The sequence below is a fragment of the Mixophyes fleayi genome, chromosome 6, assembly GCF_038048845.1.
Source record: "Mixophyes fleayi isolate aMixFle1 chromosome 6, aMixFle1.hap1, whole genome shotgun sequence".
Lineage (NCBI taxonomy): Eukaryota > Metazoa > Chordata > Amphibia > Anura > Limnodynastidae > Mixophyes > Mixophyes fleayi.
Genome location: NC_134407.1, coordinates 58,137,265 through 58,159,442, shown reverse-complemented (window position 1 = coordinate 58,159,442; position 22,178 = coordinate 58,137,265). Strand labels below are relative to the sequence as shown.

Genomic DNA, 22,178 nt, shown 5'->3' with positions numbered 1-22,178 from the left:
CTCTCTGGGGGTAAGTTTATCTAGAGCGGGGCTTCGAAGTCTGTTCCAAACTCAGGCTCCGTGACAGTCCACAAAGGGCACGTATCCGGCTGACAGTTTCCGAGACGCGGCGCTGCATAGAAGAGTGCCCCGTCTGTTGCCCTGGTGATAGCCGGGATGTCAAAGGAGGATGTGACGTCCCGACCAGGGGCAGAGAGCACAGAGTGAGTCGCGGCACCATGGGCACCATCACGACTCTTGAAATAGTCAATTTATTGACACCCAGTCCTCAAACATAGAAACTTGGGACAAGAGCACAGGAGATTACATTGGTGCAGAAGTTTAAGGCTTCTTTAAATGTGGATAAACATAATGGGCCTGATTCATTAAGGAAACTAAAGCAAAAAAATGAGTAACTTTGAACCTTGGCAGAACCATGTTACAATGCAAGGGGTGTAAATTAGTTTATTATTTTGCACATAAGGAAAATACTGAAAATACTTGATAGCTTATTTGTACACTGAAATTTGAAGTTGATATTTGTGTGCTACATGAAAAAACAGTCAGTATTTAACTTATGTGCAAAACAGAAAACTCATTTGCACCCCTTGCATTGTAACATGGTTTTGTCCAGGTGACTGAAATGAGAAACTTCTTAATTTAAGATGCTTAATGAATCAGGCCCCAAGACACCAACAGCATAACAGAAGCGCAATGATTAACAAAGACACTGTCAATTCAAATATACAAAGTTTCACAAGTAGTTCATGTTTAGCAATATATGCAGTCACAAACACGAGAAAATAAACTTTCTTTGAAATAGAATTAGGCAATTAAGCTATCGAAGAAGGCAAGAGAATAGTACCAGCTTCAGTTAGAAGATCCGCAAGATGGCACGAGGGAATTCCCACCAAATGCTTATCCTACATCAGTGTTGGCTAACCTGTGACACTCCAGGTGTTGTGAAACTACAAGTCCCAGCATGCTTTACCAATATATAGCAGTTTATTGCTGGAAGGGTATGCTGGGACTTGTAGTTTCACAACACCTGGAGTGTCACAGGCTAGCCATCACTGTCCTACATGGTTCAAACAGTACCACAAACTGAGCTAGAATCGTAGTTGGAGATGCAAAAACTGCCTATCTGTGAGAAGCAGAATCGGATTAAAGCAACAGATGAAGCAACAAAACATTTTAACCAACTACAGGGGGTAAATGTATCAATGGCCGGATTCTTCAACTCCGGCGAGATCGGCGTCTTCAGCGCTTAAATTTAAAGTGGCGCTGCCTTGTAAAGGGAAGTTTCCCTTTACTAGGCAGCGCTGCTTTAAATTTAAGCGCTGAAGACGCCGATCTCGCCGGAGTTGAAGAATCCGGCCATTGATACATTTACCCCCAGATCTGGAAACCCGGAATCAAGATGAGTCTCACAGAATAAGTAGTTGTCAAGAGAGAGTATTAGAATGACGTTTATTTATATATTTATTCTTACAATTACTGTACTGCAAATGTGTTACACAGTTTTACCTTGTCAATAAAGTTTTTATTTTTTAAATATATAGAGGACAGGAAACTAAAAATATACAGTTTGTGTGATGAGTGCTACTGCAGTGTAAGAAGGAACTAGGACAATGTATTATCTGCTGCTACGCCAGTCGAGTCTTATTTGTGTTCATGTTCCAGAATTCTGCACCAGTTACCATCGTCCTGACCTTGGCTTTATTTACCAACTTGCATCAATGCTTGCAGCTCTGGTCATTTGGCTTTTTAATTACTATTCATTAAAGATGATTGTCAACTGTCAAGTTATTTTGGGACATGTCCCACTGTGATGCAGCAAATCCTGTTTCATAAATTCATCTCAGTCCAGTGGCAAGCATGACACAATGGTAATTAACCTAGCTGGATCTGGATTTGGCATTTAGATTTGTTAGAATGTGAAATCATATGAGAAGTGTCAGCATCAAACTGCAATGTGGGAAGTCAACAACATAATCCTGCCAAGCTGCAGCCTTTGCAAAATGACTTGAAAACAACAGAAATTAACTTTAGGGATACGAGTATAATACAGCATTGTATTATACTGGTATAAATCAGTAACAGAGAGGATCCCCTATATCTCTACCTCCTGGTTATCAAACATTGCTGGCACTTGCACCAGTACACACCATGGTCACAAGAGTAGCTGAAAAAGGGTGCACTGAACGGATAATCTTGTACTCTGTGATATAAGCTGTATAAAAAACTTGGGATACAGTGTCGCTCTTTCTATCTAGATGGCAGCCTTGTCTCTGTCTTTAGGCCAAATAACTTCTCTTCATCTATTTCCATGTCTGTAGGGGTGCTCCAAGGCTCAGAAATCTGCCCTCAATTCTTTTCCTTGCTGTCTTCCTGGGAGACCTCATTTGTTCATTTAGGTTCAATTACCATCTGTCTGCAAATGAAAACATAATCTTTTTTCTTTACTAAATATAAGTCCACATGAGATAAATATTTTTGATAGTGTTGTGTGGAGTTTATATGTTCTCCTTGTATCTATATGGGTTTACGGAGGGTTCTATGGATTCTTCTAATGGTCTAAAGACATACTACTAAGTTAACTGGCTTCTGACTAAAAAGAATCCTTATGTAAGCTAGCTCGCCTGTAGGTAAATTAGATATTAGCTCCACTGGGACAGGGACTGATATAAACAAAATTTTGTGATTATACAATGCTGTGGAATATTTACATGAACCGACTTGATGGAAAGTAGATCATGTGTAAAATCTATACAATGTCTCAATCTATGTTTCACATCATATAAGCATTTAGCTAATGTGTGACATTTTTCCTTCCAGAATGCTATCTTTTATACCAATAACACCAGACAATCACTATACATGCCCTCATCATCTCATACTTTGACTACTGAAATCACTTGCTATTTGGTTTACCTACTTTTCATATTTTTTCTTTACATCCATTCTAAGCTTAGCAGTTCGGATTAGGTCTCCCAAACTGTCACATCTGCTTTGCTTATAAAGTTCTTCCCCATACACTGAAGTACTCTGTTAAATACCATCTTGTTGTCTTGCGGCCCTGACACCTGAGATGTTGGAGGGTCCTATGATTTGGTACAGTCACATATAGCTGTTACAGTAGCTAAGTAGTTAGTACTTCTGCCTCAAAGTGCTGGGGTCATGAGTTCAATTCCCATCCACGACTGTGTGGAGTTTGTATGTTCTCCCTGTGTTTGTGTGGGTTTCCTCTAGGTGCTCTAGTTTCCTCCCACAGTCCAAAACACATAGTTATAGGTTAATTGGCTCCTGACAAGATTAGCACTAGTCTGTGTGTGTGTTACGGAATTTAGACTGTAAACTCCAATGGGGCAGGGATTGATGTGAATGTCAAATATTCTCTGTACAGCGCTGTACTATATAAATAAAATGTGCTGATGATGAATTGTGTCACTTGAGGTGAGTACACTTTTTCTGGTTATTGATGCTCATTTTGGTTCAAATTGGTGCTCATGCTTTAACAACATTCATGGTTTACACCTTTATCTTACCTGAACAAAAGAAGTGGTACTATTAGCTAACTGACATTATTATACACTTCTTGAATAACTTAAAATAACCCTAATAACTTTTCAAGTACTCTACTGACCTGGACTTCAGCTTGCCACCTATTTACGAACTTGTGACACCCATATTCATCAATGTTTTTGCATTTGGCCTAATAGCAAGCAGCTTCTTAATGCAGTTAGGCTAGGTTAATGGTAATGCCCATCTGCCTTACTGGGGCACATATGACTGCCTTGGGTATTTTAGACTCACATCCACCTTACACTCTATTCAGTTACACATCTTTTCAGCCATTGATTCTCCTCTCTATGAATGATTCTAGCTTATCTTCAAATGTGAGTAAGCCTGTTACATATTTTTCCCTGTACTTTGTTATGTCACTGTTCTGCTATGAAGAGATTTCTGATATTGTTCACTAGGTCTGTAATTAATCCTAATACTTCTTTCCCTGCTTTTGCTGATCAATGATACAAAGCCAAACAGTTAAGTTCTATGAAATAACTGGATGACCAGGGAGATAGATGGGCAGATGAATGAGACCTTGAGAAGACAAAACTAGAACACAACAAAGTTGCCCCCTCTTTACGGTGGTGTCGCACGGGCACTTTTCATGCTGGCATTTTTCCAGGAAGAAAATCAATGGAAACATGCTTTATTATTTAGACTGGAAAATATTTGAAAATATATTATTTTAATATATTTTATCTACTTTGAAACATTGTATTTTATTTGTCACTTTTTGGAACTGAAAGCTCCATATGGCTTCAGTTACACAGTATATGCACGAACCGTACAACTGTGTCACACATGCCCACATTCTCATCATCCTCATTAGATTGGATCGGCAGAGCGGTAAGTTAAGCCTCACTGCTTCTGGGGGTAAATGTATCAAACAGAGTTTTCCGGCGGGTTTGAAAAACCAATCAGATTCTAGCTATCATTTATTTAGTACATTCTACCAATTGATAGCTAGAATCTGATTGGTTGCTATAGGCAACATCTCCACTTTTCAAACCCACCGGAAAACGCTCAGCTTGATACATTTACCCCCTGGTCTGGTTTTATTGATGAATCATGGAGATAGGTTGTTTTCTATCATCTTAGTAAATAGATCTGTGACTGTTTCCATGACCAAAGCGAGCCTTGAGAGAAGAATTATGCACCCATTATAAGGGAACAATGACTAATCAAATCAGGACTAAGCAATTGTATGTCACATGTAAAAGCCTGAATGATCTGTATGAAAGTTGAGCACACACTGGTGACTAGAGTGAAAGGATATTCTTAGGACACCAATATACACTGGTATTAAAGTAACATAGCTACCACTTCAAAACATACACAGTGAATTTAGGGGGGCAATTTCCATGAAGATAGTGTCAGCTGGATGAACACATTTCAGACTGATATAAGATTACTGATGAAATTGTGGCTGAACACCTGCAGGTGCTGCTTCACAGGCTGAGTTTATCTATTATAACAAATACTAGCTAATTACACGTTCCCCCCCTCCCCCCGTTTTCCTCCAGCAGTGGTTTAAATTCTAGCTGGTGGCAATTAACAAGAGAAGTTATGTGATAGAAAAAAAGGAACTGCAATTTAGGTAGTATTCCACATAGATCAAAATAAGCTGGAATGGTGAATTTATATGTTATATGACGGATGGAAACTGCACAACCAGCAGAATGTGCTGCAAATCTGCTTTAGAACAGGGTGTTACGTTTTGGAAAAAGAGCAATTGCCAAATGGAAAAATATAATTTATTTGTGGGACAGTGGATTATAATTCAGAAACATACAAAATAGTGCACAGATACAAGCAACAATAAATGTGCATCATATTTTTCTGTACTTAATAGTACATGAGGTCTTAAAACTGAGTGACTGATTCATTAAGGAAAAGTTAAGCAAAAAATTGAGTATGTTTCCTTACTCAAGTTTTCTGGACAAAACCATGTTACTTTTGCTTAACTTTCCTTAATGAATCAGGCCCTGAGCGTGCAATGCAGCATCCGCACTCCCGCCCGGTCCCTGCTTTCGGCCAATGACCGTCGCCTCTCCTCCACTCTAATCACCTCATCCCACTTCAGAATTCAAGACTTCTCCCGAGCTGCCCCCTTGCACTGGAATGACCTCCCTCGCTTCATCCATCTATCCCCTAACTGGTGCTCCTTCAAACGGGCACTTAAAACTCATCTCTTCATCAAAGCCTACCAGCCTTCCACTTAACCCTCTTTCTATGCTCGCTCTCATCTCCTGGCTCCTCCTTTGAAGAGGGTGCACTTGCTCCCCGCCTCTGACTCCCTTTGTGCCGATCGTCTGTTTGCCCTCCCTTTAGGATGTAAACTCTTATGAGCAGGGCCCTTCTCCCTCCTGTCTCTCTACCTTCTCTTCTGCTCAAACTTCAATATTTTTGCTTTTCCTGGAGCATCTGAAGTCTTGGTACTTCTCGTTTATTGTTTTGTACTGTTATTCCCTGCACTGTCCATTGTTTGTACTCTGTCCATTGTTTGTACTCTGTTCGGCGCTGCGGAAACCTTGTGGCGCCTTATAAATAAATAATAATAATAATAATAATAAACTAGCAGCATATTTATATCCCTTCACTCTTGTCTCTCCACTAAGATCAGACAGCGCCTCATGAATCTGCATAACAGGTTTTTGGCATTATGTGAAATTAACTTGAAGGTGCCAGTTCAGAAGGACATGAGACCTGAATACCAATAGGCAACATAAATGTACCTTAAACAAGGTGCTCTTTCTGTTAGTATGTGAGCAGAGGTGCCTGAAAAGCATACTCACCTACTTCTCATAGTTTGTAACCTAAACCTATTGTATAAAATGACCATATTGGCCCCCATGGGACCAAAATGGAAAGTGCTTGGTGGCCATCGGGTTAGGTTTCATTGGTCAGAATACAAAATCTACAGATTGATGACATCATTAGTAAGCATGTAGGGCCATCAGCCAACTGTGAAGTAGGAGGTACTAGTGACATCTTAACATCTGGTAAAACTACCGGAACTGCCCATGTGTAGGATTGCTGACCAACAGCTACAATTGTTATTTCACTACATTATGTATCAAGTGTACCCCACGCATCTTATATTGTAAGCTTCTTTGTGCAGGTCTATCTTTACCTTCTGTTTACCATTGTATGTTATTTATTTGTATCATGATCCGCTCAATGTACAGCGCTGTGTAATACGCATTTTATAAATAAGAGGTCATAATAAATAATAATAATAATAATAATAATACTCATCGTGGAGCTAGGAGAGACCAGCAAGCAAACAAACCATTGTTTCTGTTTAAATTCCAGACCTCCCACCTAGAAAGGACTTTTATGTTATCCATTGCCGTGATTTTATTAAAATAGGTCACACATTCTGCAAAAAGTCCTTGTTACTGTCTCTCATTATAAGGGTTGTAATCCACTGAGCTACATCCTAACATGAGCAAGCTCTGGTACATAAAACGCTGCTTCTGTTTCAAATTGCACTTGCCTACACTAAATTATTTAACTGATGAGAAAACTTGTTTAACATTTATTAATTCAGAGAGGCTACTGCAACTGGAAAATAACCGTGAATAACAGGACCAGACAGTTGTGTAAGCGTTTAAATGGGATATGCTAGAAAACACTTAAGGACTCATGTACAGTCCTTGCACCCTGAACGTAAGCAGGAAAAGAAGCAGACATGACAGAGAGCATTTAAACGCATATGTTCAGTCAGCTGTACATCACCACCATAAGCGCAGGGTTTACATCAGGAGTAACAAGTGTGTTTACTTACACCCCATGCTAGTGTAGAGAAGATGTAGCAATGACGTATATGGATAGTGTAGAGATGTGACTTGATTTAGTAGTAAATGCTAAAGTCACAATACCCTATTTGTACACCATATAATAATGTAACAATGTGTCATATATATATATATATATATATATATATATATATATATATATATATAAATAAAAGAAAGAATAGTGTATTGACAATTATTAATAAATGCGAAAGTCGCATTTACCATATAACACAAATAAATCAAAGCACAAATAAAAAAATAGATATTCAATTAAATAGAAACATTTGTTGTATTCCCATTTAAAATTATATGGGTATTTTCTTCTGTCCCAGTCCAAATAGAAATCTCAATAAATACTGCTAATAAACAGCCGCAGTGAATTAAGAACAGCTAGAGGGGCATTCCACAATCAGCCAATAAGAATCATCAGTGTATCTTGTTGTAGCAGACCTCCAGCATCTGTAAGAGATACAGGTCCTGACAGGTGTATAAGCATTGGCATCAACTTAAATTGCAATTATGTGAACACGCCATTACTGCCTCTCCAGGCATAAGGAGCTGAAAGTATAAGGCGCAACAAACTCTGCGTATGGTCGTCCCTGTCCATTGAAGCTTACAGTCTAAATTCCCTTCCATATACACACACATACGCATCTTTGGTGCACATGCGCAGTACTGAAATGAATTTTTTACGCAATTAAAACAGACATATGTTCAACTCTACATGAGCCTCATAGTTTTTACACTTCAGATACAAAGCAAAAGGTACCCTAAAGAGCATTATTCCCAGAAAGATGAGGAAACAAGAACATGCCAGCCCCTGCTACAGAGATTAAGCTGCCTGAATATCCTATTAATGATCTCTGTCCTCAGCAAGCATCGCATGGTGACACAGAAAATCTATTCTGCCAAAAATTAAGATTTCTCTCATTGCCTGGCTTTTAAAAATTAGATGATGGGAGACAAAAAAAATCAGATAATAAGACCAGAATGTGCTGGAGAACACTGAAAAGGAAATATAAGCTGAGATGTACTATGACATAGGCAGGAAATCATGGAAAGACACAACACGGGAACAGAGAGGGAAAGAGCTGGCAGAGAAGCATTGAGAGAGGATACAGCAAGGATGATGGCAACGTGGCAGGATATGAGCATGAAGACTAAAAGGAGATACTGAACACAGCAAAGTATGTCAGAAGAAGCTGTCAAATGAGGAGAAACCTCAGATAACGTCCTACAAAAAGTGACATTGACACATCTTATTCCCTTGAAATGTTGACATAGCAAATTATATTAATATCAGCCATACAGGTATATCTCATCAAACTTTTTTCATATTCAGAAATTATTTGGCAGATTGTATTCAATATTTAGTTTAGGGTTTTAATATGTTTCCAGTTAACAGGTCATGAAAAATAGAAAAATAGAAATCAGAATAGAGATGAATAAATGGCGGCGATGTGGGGTAGTAGAAAGTGACATAAAATAGAAAAAGTCACATACCATGGGCTTTATTATCATCATCAGCTAAATATATAGCGCCGCTAATTCTGCAGCGCTGTACAAAGAACACACTCACATCAGTCCCTGCTCCATTGGAACTTACAGTCTAAATTCCCTAATACACACACACAGACCGAGACACACAGAAACTAAGGTCAATTTAATAACAGCCAATTAACTGACTAGTATGTTCTTGGAGTGTGGGAGGAAACAGGAGCACCAGAGGAAACCCACGCAAAGATGGGGAGAACATACAAACTACACACAATTAAACTCATGACCCCAGTGCTGTGAGGCAGAAGTGCTAACCAAGTCAGCATGTACATAGAGCTCCTGTGCTCTCTTAACCACCCCCGAGATGACAAAGTAGTTTGGCACATGGATAAGTGGGGAGAGATTGGGGCAACACGCTGCATAGTATTGGCTAATCTCACCACCATTAGTGCATGCCACCAGGGCCGCCGAGAGAGGGGGGGGGGGCGGGTACTAATTACCCGGGCCCGTGCATGTCAATTTTTTTTATTTCTTTTTAAAAAAAACTACATTTTTTTATTTTCTTTTTTTCTTTTTTGTGGCAGGGGGGGCTCGGTTGTTGGTGGGGGGAGCAGGCTAGTTAAAATAAAAACAAAAAACCATACTCACGTGATCGCGGCGCCGGCATCCCTCCTCTCTGCTCCTCTGTGCTCCATTGCTCCAGACTGACTGAATGCCGGGTGTGACATCATCATGTCATGCCCAGCATTCAGTCAGTCTGGAGCAATGGAGCACAGAGCAGCAGAGAAGACCAAGAAAGAAGAGAGAACAGAAGGTAAGTGCAGGGAGGAAAACGGGGGGACGACAGAGGGGTTAAAAAACGAGGGGGGGCTCAGGGGGGGGTTAAAAAATGAGGGGGGGCTCAGGGGGGGGTTAAAAAACGAGGGGCGGCTCAGAGGGGTTAAAGAACGAGGGGGCGCTCAGAGGGGTTAAAAAACTATGGGGGCGCTCAGAGGGGTTAAAAAACTATGGGGGCGCTCAGAAGGGTTAAGAAATTATGGGGGCGCTCAGAAGGGTTAAGAAACTATGGGGGCTCAGAAGGGTTAAGAAACTATGGGGGCTCAGAAGGGTTAAGAAACGAGGGGGGCTCAGAAGGGTTAAGAAACGAGGGGGGCTCAGAAGGGTTAAGAAATGAGGGGGGCTCAGAAGGGTTAAGAAACGAGGGGGGCTCAGAAGGGTTAAGAAACGAGGGGGGCTCAGAAGGGTTAAGAAACGAGGGGGGCTCAGAAGGGTTAAGAAACGAGGGGGGCTCAGAAGGGTTAAGAAATGAGGGGGGGCTCAGAAGGGTTAAGAAACGAGGGGGGGCTCAGAAGGGTTAAGAAACGAGGGGGGGCTCAGAAGGGTTAAGAAACGAGGGGGGGCTCAGAGGGGTTAAAAAACGAGGGACAAGCAGCATGGCACAGGGGGTTAAAGAAAGGAGGGACAAGCAGCATGGCACAGGGGGTTAAAGAAAGGAGGGACAAGCAGCATGGCACAGGGGGTTAAAGAAAGGAGGGACAAGCAGCATGGCACAGAGGGTTAAAGAAAGGAGGGACAAGCAGCATGGCACAGGGGGTTAAAGAAAAGAGGGACAAGCAGCATGGCACAGGGGGTTAAAGAAAAGAGGGACAAGCAGCATGGCAGAGGGGGTTAAAGAAAAGAGGGACAAGCAGCATGGCACAGGGGGTAAAAGAAAAGAGGGAGAAGCAGCATGGCACAGGGGGTAAAAGAAAAGAGGGAGAAGCAGCATGGCACAGGGGGATGATGAAAGGAGGGGGCAAAGGCAGCATGGCACAGGGGGTTGAAGAAAGGGGCAAAGGCAGCATGGAGGGCGCAGTGTGATATAAGGGGACATAGCGTGGTGATGATAAAGGGGCACAGTAATGTGTGTGTGATGGCACGGAGCTTTTGGCAATGTAGTGTGTGTGAGGTAGATGGTGGCTAATTAATGGCTGCTATTTTGTTTGCGGGGTAATGGGAATACTATTTTAATGTTGGGGCTGAAGGAAAGCCTAATTATTAATCATGGATGCTATTGATTTAACGGTGGGGCTGGCTGTAATTTTCTAAATGTAGCCATTTTTTTTTCCAAATAGGTTCTCCAACATTTCAGGATCCAGACAAGCTGCAACTAAAGAAACCTGCAGCCACATGTGGTAAAAGTGAGAAGAACAGGTAGGACAGAGCAGCATAGTGTGTGAAATGTTGTGATTCTAGTAGGGACAATGCCAATGTTTGGTGAGTGTTTGGTGAGCCCAGTGGGCGCAGGCCAAGACTAAACTCTTTCTGTACACACTGCATTCTTCCTATACTACACAAGGGTGCTAGATGTCCTGAAAGTCAGGAGTGCTTGGACAAATGTCACGCTCCGCAGAATTCGGGACCTAGTGATTTTGTTGTGCTAGCCAAGCCCAATGGTGCATTGCCACGCCACCAATTGTGTGACCACACCCGATTATTTTTTTTGCTTAATCTACTATAAGGGGGGGGGGGGGGCATCAATTTGTTGTACCAGGGCCCTGAATTCCTCTTAGCAGCCCTGCATGCCACTGATCCTCCCACATTCCTCCTTAGAGCATGCACCTGGCAGAGACACACAAAGCAACCAAGAGGGGGCAAATGTTGAGGAAATATGCCACTCTTTCCTCTGTATTTGTCTTAGTACATACAGTATAAGGACTAGCAGCTAAAAAATGGTTAATCCGTAGGCAATACTTGAAACATTTACTCCAAATTATATGGCAGCACGGTGGCTTAGTGGTTAGCACTTCTGCCTCACAGCGCTGGGGTCATGAGTTCAATTCCCGACCATGGCCTTATCTGTGTGGAGTTTGTATGTTCTCCCCGTGTTTGCGTGGGTTTTCTGTGGGTGCTCTGGTTTCCTCTCACACTCCAAAAACATACTAGTAGGTTAATTGGCTACTATCAAAAATGACCCTAGTCTCTGTCTGTGTGTGTATGATTATGAATTTAGACTGTAAGCCCCAATGGGGCAGGGACTGATGTGAATGAGTTCTCTGTACAGCGCTGCAGAATTAGTGGCGCTATATAAATAAATAGTGATGATGATAGTGATGAAATGTAAAAAGTAAAGGTTTGGTTGGGATATAATCTATATAGAAAGAGACTTGCATTTCTTGGTATGGTAAGGTGTTGGGTGGTTATTTCAGATGACAATATTGTACTGGAAATGTCTGCAGTCTGTGCACAATGCACTACATGACACCTTGGGATTCTGGAATCGCTAAAAAAAAAATCACAGCAGTTTCTAGGCCGCTCTGATGAAAATATCTCATTGATTTTCACATTACAGCAATGGAATAACACAGGACTCTGGAAACAGAGCTGCATTGGAGAGAAATGGAGAGAAACCACATAGCTAGGGCTCAGTTGCCGACTGTAGCCATTAGATTTGACAGTAATTACTGTATGTGTGCAGAGGGAAAGAGCAGCACTGTGTGAGTGATTAGACATTATTACTCTCTGATTGTCAAATGGTCTTTGTAATAGAACTAAAGAAAAAAAGACTCTCGCTTCTAGCGCACAGGTTAATGTCAAAGGGCATTTTACCTCCATATCACAGAACGGTATTTGGATTACTGTTTCTTGCTAGACAAGGCTTACAGCAAGCCAAAACATTGATAGGACCTCCGGGCTGAAGTCTTGGCCACCTTGGGTTGGATTGCTATCATTTAAATGTATGTAATGAATCACAGTGATTTCACAATGGAAATGTATTGGTGCAGTTGCAAATTCATTTACACTGCAAAAAAATAGAAAAATAATTTTGGAAATGTATATAAAATATTGTTTCTATAGACAACAAGGACTAGGAAGGTAGACTGTTAAAATGATGTTATGACATCACAGTCGGAGCCAATCATATTGATAAATAAGTCACAACTATTTGTATATTCCAACAAGAAATGTTTCTTTACATATCAATTAATTTGTAGTGCATGTACTACTGTAATTTAGGACAATGCTTTTTACCATCCATTCTCAGAGCAATCATATTTGATTAAACAGTATAGCAACTGTTATATTTTTGTGGTTATCTCCTTAAATGTTATTTTGGTAATCCATACAGACATTTAAGATTTATTAGTGAACTTAAAATTAATATTTTTATGTACTGTTAAACTATTGATAAAAGATATGTTAAGAATTTAGTCCAATTATGTTTCATTTTCTTGACAATGGGCTTTGATGGGATTTGTGGTTTTACTGGAGCCTGTTTATTGCCTGAACATGAAGCTTTTTTGATTTTCACTATCCAATCTCTCCATCCTTAGGGCATTAATAGCAAATTCTCACTCAGATATTTCTGAATGACAGCTGTGCCGTCATGCATAATGCATTTCACTCATCCCACTTTCTGACTTTATGCTTTTTGGTTAATTTGACTGATAATGTTTTACTACATTGAGTGCCAATAGTGTGTTTCACACAATATCTAGTATCTAGTATAATACTGTCCGTTATCATTATTTGTAAATGTTGGCAATGTTGTTATTCTGTAGAAAAGAAAGGTATCCGCACTAGGTGGGTCTCATACCAAGGTCTATTGATAAGCTCTCAATACTGTAGCCCATCAATCAGGATGTTTGTAATATAACAGCAAACATCCTGAGCGGTGCATTGATAAGCGAAACGCACGTTGGCGTTTCTCAGCTCTGTGTGTCAATATGCTAAACAAGTAGGGAACGCTCTGACCATTCTCCCCTACCCCTTGACTTATAGATCATTCCATGAAAATATAGAGGGCATAAAGGGAGTTTCATTTTGGTTAACTTAGCGTCTCAATCCCAGGGTGTCCATGCAATCCCTTGGTTCAATGTGTATATATACTGCTCCTTTATCATAGTCTCTCTGAGACACATCAACCATTGAGTCCTCATATTACTATATATTAGATAGCTATTATTTAAGCTACCACTAGGGGGTTAGTTCTGAATTATCTAGATAATATATCGCCTGAGATACATCTGCTATTAAGGAACCCTTTGAAAGGGAAATTTATATATAAATCTCTATAAAACCAATTTATTAATATATGTAACCTACATTAGCGATACTCTCTATTTAGAGTTTACTACTCAATACAGGACCACCGAGCTAAGCTTGCAGTGGATCTGCAATTTTATTCATTTTTGTTTTTGGTTTTTAATACTTCGCCAGCTTTTGGGTATAGGGTGAATCATTATCAATATTTTTAAGGCATACCATTTAAATTGTATTTTATTTAAATATTTATACTCATCCATTGTTCTGAGTGCCCCTCAGTCACTTGCTTTTCTCTTTTTTTGGTACTTACTACAATGTTGTTATTCTGTCATCTCTGTACATAGTTGCTATATATTGATTTATTACAACATCAAGAATAATGGTTGTTCCCCACTCCTTCAAAATGTTGACATAGGGATGTCTTCGCAGTTGGACTCCCATAAGTATCTTTGCTCATTCTTATAACATTAAGCAGTCTGATATTTTGGTAGAGTGTATATTATTATGCATTTCAATTAATGTGCTTTATATGTCTTTGAGGCCATTGACAATAACTCCTTACTGGAAATCAGAAGGAATTACCTAGCCAGGGGTAAAAGAACTGTGAGCACACTTTGCATGTTTGTTTTATATGTCATTAATTGTTTATTCTAATTTAGTGTGGCTAAATATGACTATTCAATAAAGTGTCTCAAGCATTTGATGTCACCCACTGGCTAAGATCAAGTGCAGTAGTGAAGTGCTGCACTCGGTCCTCTGGCCAGAAAGCCGGATGTATGAAGCCTGAGGTGCTGCATCTCCCCTTCAAACTGGGGATCGGGGGTGCCTGCAAATACATTGGTGCCAGGTTTACACCTGCACCACTGTAAAGAATAAGGCACTAGCACTATGCATTTTTTTCTTCCTGAACACATTTTATTTCTTGGCTCTGTCCTTCTAGCATAGACAGAAATTTTTTAACCCCACTGGTCATTAGGCGGGAGCCTATGGGCACTTTTTCTATTTACTGACACTTAGCACTTGGCACTTTTGTCTTCATGTCTTGAAGAGTTTCAGTCCAGACCCTTATAGGTGACCCTCTCCCAAGTTGTAAAAGGCTCTATCCGCCTGTGTGGAGCTGAAGAAGCAGTTCCCAATGGAAGCTTTGGCAAAACTTGGGGAGAAAGGGGCCCAATCACGCATTGCAGTGGAGGTGGGCCTGAAGACCCTTACCTCCTAAGGGGCCTTTTGGCTCTAGAGGTCAGAGATGTCAATGTACCCCCTCCCCAAAGGGGGGCTTGAAGACCCTTGCCCCTCTCTGGCTCCTTCTAGCTTCTGGGGAATGGGGAGAAAAGGGTCCCTTTATTTTTAAGGAAGGGTCCAAAGTCCCAAGCCCTCAACACTGGCTTTTAGTACATCACTGGCTTAGTGGAAGCACTGCTTAAATTTAAAAAACAAATGATGTCAGAATGTGGAATCCCTGCTTTATTTGAAGATGTCTGAAGACTCATTATATTCCTGCAATTTGTGGAGTACTAAGAGTCTATGCAGCTTTTCCTACCTTTTTTAAATGTTTTACAGTAAATTGTAGCAAATAAACATTTAATAAGAATTCCACCCAATGCAGTTTTGAGTGGTCGTTCACTGAGGTACGACATAAATAAAAAGTTCTGCTTTTCTTCAGTGTGGTGTAACCACAAACCTGTGGGCTCTCCTAAGGCTCCGATACTCCAGTGCACACCTATTACTGTTTGCCTTGTTGAAACAGGCAGCAGTGTTCTGTGCCTAGAGAGGAGCGAAATTTTCAAAACTGTTCCACTGCATATTCTCCTTGCTACACATTTGGCTGTAACATTTTGTATGTTTCACCAGCATAATTTGGCTCTAAGTAATATGCATAGAATTTGTCTATCATTTTTGCTCCACAAAGAATTCCCCGAAACTTTTTTGTTTCACCAGGAAAAAACACTTCCCATACAACTGTATACAAAACTGAATAAATGCAGATAGCCTCCTCCAAATCCTCAACCAGTCTCAGCGTTAACTTGGCTTTCACAGTAACAGGGGATCTCAAATGTGGGGTCTCTATTATCGTGGAAAGCAGCCCTCACCGTCTAGTGCTGGGGCTGGTTGAGGATTTGGAGAGGGGGGTGCATGTTGCCTGCTTTTTAATTATCTATTTGTTGTGGCACTGTACATGTGGAATGGCGAAGTAACAGTGGTACTCCAAGACTGAATGCTGACAAACCATACTTCTTCCAAACTGCAAGTTCCGTCATGAAACTCAATGCACGCTAAATTTTTATGCAAATTCATTCATCTCCATAGATACCCCTCTTAAACTGTATTCTGTGTCTACAACACCATTGTTAGTATCAAACTGTAATCACATTGATGGAACACTGGAGCCACAGCATCGGGCTGAACCACCACATTGATGGTAAGTAAAACTTTGTACATAGTCTTATCTTAATGATCTTTACCCAAAAACTACTTTTTTAGTTTTGAGCGGATATATTCTTTATTATGTGCCTATTGACATAAATAATAAAGATGGGTCATGGCGGCAAACTGTGAAGAACAAAAATAGGTTTAACTTACCAGTTGCTTTAAATCTCATCATTTCACTGCTGGAAATTCTGTCCAAATGTTATTCGGAACTTGGATTGCTGTCACTTACCAAACTAGAACAAAACAAAGTTTTTACATTATTATTATCTATCTTCAGCATAATTAAAAAAACATAAAAATATATTGTGCTATAATTTTTACTAAGTTGCCAGCAACAACAAACTGTAAGACTCATCTTTTGTTGCTGTCTGAGAACTTTTAGTTCAGCAGAATAAGGGGGTTTGGTGGTATCACCTGACACACTGAGATGCTGACTTTCTATTTCACTCATTTTGCCATTGAAAAGGTAAAGATTTTACTTTCAATATCTGCATACCTGCTATTTCTTCATCAATATATTCCCAAACACTATTCACCTACTACATACACAATTCTCCCATCCCCATGCAAACCAGATCAAAAGGTTTGTTTCGCCTAAACGGTCACAGGCAAAACATTTATTTATGTCCATCTTTGAGTTATATCCATTAAATATACAACAGGCACATTTACACTGACATTGTAATAGATTCCAGACTGCTAGCATGTGTTTTATTAAACATATGGTACTGTAAGCCTACAGGAGGACTGTACAGACAGCAAACATGGATGCACTGTACAGAAAATGAGTTTACACCCAGTACATATGTAAGTACATATGATATCAGAAGTTTGATGATTTTGTAAATGTTACCTAAATATTAGTAAATGCCACCAGATGCCTTTTCATATTGTTACAACCTGCATTTAGTTATAGCTGTCTAGTGGGAATATATTCGTCTACTTCCATCTGAGAGACGGAAACAATCAAACTTTCATACACCCAAAGTACCATTATAGATACTTACCAGCCACTATGGAAATCATAATTTTAAAGTGTAAAAAGTGGGTTATAATACGGCTTGTTACAATAACACTCTGTTGAGAATGTATGCGTCAGTCATCTCCCATAGGAATTGCCTAGAATAATTTATCTTTATTTGGTCAATTACTGTAATACACGTAGAAGAGCAATGCGCTATAGCCGCTTAAAAATGGAGATGTTATGCTAAAAATAAATGCAGATTGGAACAAGCAAAATACTGAAGCCAGCACAGGCTGTCCTGGTCACAAAAAGCCTTAGCTCTTTTCTCCGTGTTCACAACACAATCGTGTCGTGGAAAAGTCCGCATTCAATGCAGTTTGTCATCTTGATTCAGAGCACATATTTCCTCTTCTTAAATGACTCCAAACCTGACAGATTTGCTGTGAGAAATATAAGTCTGTCTAGAGCATTGGAGCCCATGCAGAGTGGTACTATTTAGGTTGCTTAGCAACCATCGGAAGGCATGTCAGAGAGCACAGAGAACTGGTGGAATAAGAACGTATTACAAAGTGTTCTACAGCCCACTGCATGCGTCCCAATCACCCATTTCAGCAGTGAAGCTCGGGATTGTCTTATGGGAATAGTTGGTATAGAGGTTGTCTGAAACCTTTGCAAGTGAATATATTTTTTAGACCTGGTTTCTTAAATGTTTTTGTGCTTGGCAATGTATGTTGCCACACGTTTCTGTGTACAATATGGTTACTATCTGTAAATCATATTACAAACAATGGGCATTGATGTCATCAAAGAAATCCAAATAGAAATAATATAACCACTGCAGTATTACAAGAATGCATGTATGTGGCTACAATGTGTCCCGGTTTTTCAATGACAGTCTCCTTTCTGTTGCACCCAAAACCTTTAACTCACAGTGATCATTTTCCTATTATTCAAAATCTTAACACATTCAAATTCAGAGAAAACATGAGGAAGAAGTATAGGGTGAAAATTATAACCTTCAGGTCTCATGGATGTCCAGGTTTTTTAATTTAGAAATAATTGAAGCTCCTTAGTATGTAACATCAGCTCTTCAGTGCCCAGTATTACATTAGCCTTCAACCTTGTGTATTTTGGCTAATTAACTCTTGATTACCTTTTATGCTTATATAAACACCAGAATATGCAATATACACAACATAATACACATGTAACATAAATCTATATATAAACTGCTGTAAATTATACTCTTATAAACATTGATAGAACTTACAGTATATGTTAGGAACTTATAGAACATGAAATCATGAAATATGAAAGTCATGAAATATAAAGAAGAATCTTATAAGAAGGAGAAGGAGAATGATGTTATAAACCATTAGTTCTGTGTCCTATCTGATCCATACTTTTGGTATATAGAGGTTACTGCTTCTCCAACCTAAAGTGAAAACTATAGGTGATAAAAACATTACACAAAACCACTATTATGTAATTCTTGCCTACACTGAAGCTAAACAATTTATTAGACATTTATAGTACATATATTGAATGTTTAACTGACCATTACACACAATGACATTACTTCATACCTTAATAGGACTGTACTATAGCAAGTGTATAAAGTCATAGCATTCACATTTCAGTAGGGCACTCATCTCTGCCAAATTAATCTCAAACTTTTATTCACCATACAAAAAGTAAAAGGAGATCAGTTATATGTTTCACTCAACAGAACATTGTGCTACTTATTTATGTACATATTTAAAACTGCTTTTACAGATGGTTTGTCAGGTCTTAAAATATCATAAAATATATCATATAATAAGAGTGACAAATATATAGTGTTTTGCAACATTTTGTATATATGTTTCACCATAGTCTAAACAAAGTTCCAAGACACCTGTGCAGTGAGGTCTGTATCAGTATTTCTGCTGTCATACAGTACTACATCATAAATATGTTTTGAAAAGTTTCAATTTGTTCAAGAGTGACCGTCACATAATAAGCAGGTGGTCATAAAACAAGGGAAAAAATGTTGCTAAATACTTAAAAAATGGCTGAAATTAGACAAATGACATTACAGACTTTTGTTTACGATAGCAAAGCTTAGAATGTCATCTAAACTTCTCCAAAAAAAATCAGTTTTCTGCAGTTTCTATTTATTTGTATTAGTAAGTATTGAATAGGTCACAGTCCATGTTGATTCACCTATTTACAGTGTTAATACGTTCTAAACAAGTCACTGTTCATCCCATGTTGATTCTCCTATGTACAGTGTTAGTAAGTTCTATACAAGTCACAGTTCATCCCATGTTGATTCTCCTATGTACAGTGTTAGTAAGTTCTAAACAAGTCACAGTTCATTCCATGCTGATTCTCCTATTTACAGTGTTAAGCTGGGTACACACTACAGAAATTTCGACCAACTTTTTATGCCAAGCGATTTTACATGCGATCGATGTTCCGATCGCTCGGTCCATGGACTGCATACACACTAGCCTTGTTTAGGACGATAAAGGGAAGAGCGGACGTCCCTTTAGCGACTTTTTACAGCCATGTTGTAGTGAGCAATGACTAATTTCGTACTCACTGCTGCGGATCGGTCGGAAACTTATACACACTACACAGCGGAAACGAGATTGGAACGAAAATATTAAATGGTACGACAAACCAAATGAGGCGACAATCGTCCATTTGGGCAGACTTTCGACCATTGTGTCACTACACTCACTGACCCAACTTTTGTACGAGCGGTCGTATGTCGGCTGATTCTGCCTATTATTGGACAAAAACCGTGTAGTGTGTACCCAGCTTAAGTAAGTTCTAAATAAGTCACAGTTCATTCCATGCTGATTCTCCTATTTACTAGTGTTAGTATGTACTGAATAAGTCACATTTCATTCCATTTTGATTCCACATTTTTGGCTTGCATTAAATAGTCCATGTAGGCTTAACACCAGATTACTGCAATGTGTTCACATTTTGTTTCTATTTCACTCCCCTATTAATAAATACAGCAAAGCAATGAGCAGCAATGTCAGTAAAGCAAATCTTTTGATAAACAGACCCCTTTCTTTCTATACAACTTAGGAGGCTTTCTATAGTTGTGACTAAGTGTCTGCCATTTTTTTCCCTAACACATTCTGTTTTACCTCATTATAAAATATTATACTGATGCCCCTCCTAAGTTTAAACAAATTAAACAGCTGCACTGCAAAATGTGCAATCATCAAAAATGCCCTGGGGAATTCTTTATATTGCTTACCTACCACTTTTATACAAAAGGGAGACATAAATCTCCATAATGATTTATGGATTTAAAACCCTGCATATAAATATAGCAAGGGATACTCCAGGCATTATAAGCTGAAGGTGGGAGAGAAAAATACATGGTTAGGATTTCCAAACATTTTGAAATGAAAAATAGGGATACTCACATAACCTGAATCCACCCCACACTTCCCTCTGGATACTAAATAAGGTAATGCAGCTAAAGATACCTATTTTGATGTTCTTTTTACTATATGTCCCTAGAAATTCTGAATTAAAGCAAAGTATATATTGTAAATTAAAGATATCAAGTGTAAAATTGGCTAGTCCTGGAAAGACTAATGCAGTGAGAGCATTATGTTTTGGATAAATGAAAATATTTTTGCCATGTGCTTCCAGGAATTTAATTTCTTATTTAACCCCTTTGCGCTTTTGTTTGTAAATTATGTGGCATGTATGTTGCCACAACTTTTATTTAATTAGATCAATTTTCTATGCTCATAGTAGTGCTTTGATAACTGTTTGTACAGTATTACTGCCCCCCCCCCCCCACCCGCCCCTGCTTGCCATTTTCTACTGATAATAAAAATAAGTTAAACACAACTAAAGGAATAATCATTACTTAAATATAATAAAGTTTATAATATATGAGCAGGAAGCATTACATATGAATCAGAGCAAATAATACCACAATGCAATGCTGACTGCATTTCAAATTAACTTTTTTTAAAATTTTATGGAATCAGGAAAATATTTATCTTGTTTAATAAAATAATAAACCAATGGTTGAGTTAACAAGACTGAAGTTGGCACGAAAATAGAGTTACTAATATTAATATCACAACACAACATGAGTGAATCAATGGTATAAATATTTCATGGAAATAATATAGTATTAACTACTCTTCAATCTGCAGTGCCTGAATGTGTAAATAGTTGCAAACCAATTGCAGCTGCTGTTTCCAGGGCCATTTACGATTTTGTTTCCAGTGTTATGACCAATTTTTGTCTCCTAATTAGGAAGCTGATGTGTGGAAGTAAAGCATGAGCAGGGTTATAGCTTAGCACACAAAGGGTTACATTGGATACATGCTGAATAATATCATACACTGGCAGCATACAATGTCCTGTATCAACCTTAACTCTGCAACAACTTAACTTTCTGAACATGTAACAAGATGTCATAGAGCAAAGCAAAAACAAAGCAAGATGTTGGATTTATTAAGAGAAAGAAATAGGTTGTTATGGTAACCAGAGTAATATCACGGTGTGCAAATATGTTTTCTACTGCAAAGGACCGCAATCACTAACAGGCATACCAGTGATATTAATATGTGGATACTGAGATCATAACAAGCAAGTCTGGGTACAGCCTGCAATGTAGCTTCTATCTCAAGGTGTCCTCTAGCAGGCTGCAGGGAAGACCTCATAACAGGCAGACCCACCCTGTTATGTCTATTCCGGCTCACCAGTCATGCAGATCAATAATACACATACAATAATAAACAGTCTTTTACTCACCTACACAAGCAGAGACAGTAGCTCCTAAGGGGAATCCAGGGTACAGAGAACACAACTCGGGTGGCTTAGCATCTCATGGTGCTGAACGGACAGCTCTAAGATAACGTATAGGGTACAACTGA

At 39.2% G+C, this 22,178-nt stretch overlaps 1 protein-coding gene across 1 annotated transcript in view; it reads right to left on the bottom strand.

Annotated features, from left to right (window-relative positions):
- Positions 1–22,178, bottom strand: part of PSD (pleckstrin and Sec7 domain containing) — a 228,879-nt gene extending 206,701 nt beyond the window's left edge. Inside the window, exons 1-2 of the mRNA XM_075216624.1 lie at positions 22,057–22,178; positions 16,455–16,537 (exon numbers count right to left, since the gene is read on the bottom strand). The gene's annotated coding sequence lies outside the window, so the exon portion shown is untranslated. The remainder of the gene's footprint in view (positions 1–16,454; positions 16,538–22,056) is intronic.